The sequence below is a fragment of the Octodon degus genome, unplaced genomic scaffold (assembly GCF_000260255.1).
Source record: "Octodon degus isolate 3935 unplaced genomic scaffold, OctDeg1.0 scaffold00162, whole genome shotgun sequence".
NCBI lineage: Eukaryota > Metazoa > Chordata > Mammalia > Rodentia > Octodontidae > Octodon > Octodon degus.
Window position 1 is genome coordinate 455,903 of NW_004524738.1, and position 1,771 is coordinate 457,673.

Here is a 1,771-nt window from a genome sequence, read left to right on the forward strand (position 1 = left end):
GTGAGACCCTGAACACCTATAAACCCTTCCCCAAAATACAACAAAAAAAAGAAAAAGAAATTCAAATACCATATTGTCACACTATAAAACAATCCCTACTGACATTTCTCAGTCACACAGATCTTGTTTTGGCTTCAAACACTGCTCTTCTTTTACTAGGGTAGCTTTTGGAATAACTTTGAAATGCACATTAAAATTATTTATATGAATGTCAAACTTAGGAGCAAGTTCTTAAACTTGACCCCCCTAGGTAAATGTCTCACTCACCTTCTTCCAGCCTCTGGAGCAGGGACACCAAGGACATAGGCAGCTGCTGAGGACCTGAGATTCCAGCCATCACACTCAAGACTGTGCTGGTCCTACGAAAACTGTACCCCACCAGAGCATAGATGGGGCTTCCACCATTAAAGTCCTCACCCTTCAGACTCCAGGTTCCTCAAGGGAAGGGCACCTCAGGCTTTGCCCAGGGCTAGAGTCTCATGGACATTTAATCCGAGCTTGATGTGGAAGAGGTCAATGGCGCCTCGTTGGGCACCAGGGAGGTACAAGGTCGTAAGGGGAGGAGGAACACAGCGGGTTCAGAGGTCAGGAGGGAGGCCCTGGGGGGAGGAAGAGGGCAAGCAGGGAAAGAAAGACAGAGGGAATGGAAGGAGCAGCGTACTTGCTGTGTAACCACCTGGGAACTCGAGGTATTCGCAGTCCTGGCTGAGGGTGCAGCTCGGTGGCAGCTTGCTTGCTTAGGCTGTGCAAGACCTGCGGTTCCACCTGACAAAAAGCAGAAAGGAAAACCCATTCCCAGCCCCACCCAGCCCTGTGCTTTCTCTCTCTCTGGCTGTGAGGCCAGATATCAGAAATTCCCAAACTTCACTAGATTACAAGCACTGCTCCTGTTATGGTTTGTGTCTAGTTGTCCCCACAAAGTCTCGTGTAAGTCATGGGGTGGAATTCTAGAGCTCCTGATTAACTCATGATCCACTGGGATTATGGGCATGAGTGCTGCTGGGATTATGGGTGTGAAGGGTATACCCTGTCTGAAGCAGAGAGCCTGAACGGAACTTAAGGGAGACAGTCTTGTCTCTGTGGCCATCGCTGCCACTGTTCCTACCTTTTTGCTCTTATACTTCTGCTGGAAAAGTGATCCATGCCCACCCCTATTTATTGCCATACAATTAAATCTTGGAAGCAGTTTGTGTATCTGCCCACAGCTGAAGGGATAAAATAATGTGATTTTCCACACAATGGAGCACTACTGAACCATGAAAGGGACTGACTCATCTGCAGGAAAACGAATGCACTTGGAGACCTTTATGGTGTGTGAAATAACTTTATGACTCTCAGCGAGTCATAAATGTCACCTAGCTTCTCTTATGTGGCATCCAAAATATAAATAAATTCACGAGCAAAATAAGACAAATAATACAAAATAGGGAGATAGAGCCTCTGCAGGTTGTTAGGGAAACCAGAGCCTGAAGTGGAGAGGAAGGAGGGGAAGAGGAAGTACACACTTTTAAGATGTGTTATGCACGTGTACCAGCTCCTACAGGGCCTGTGACTAGAACAGCAAGCGGATGCCAGTGAGCATAGCAAATAACACCACCAGCTTAGAAGCAAAAAACCCACAAAGCCCTCAGTGTTCTGGCCTATTAAATCATGCAGCTATTTTCTCAGTACTGGTCTGGTGACCCCAGTGGGTAGGAGACCTAGGGTGAGGGGACACCAGAAAGCAGGGCATGATGGCAACCTTCTCTCTGCATGAGGCAGGGCACAATAG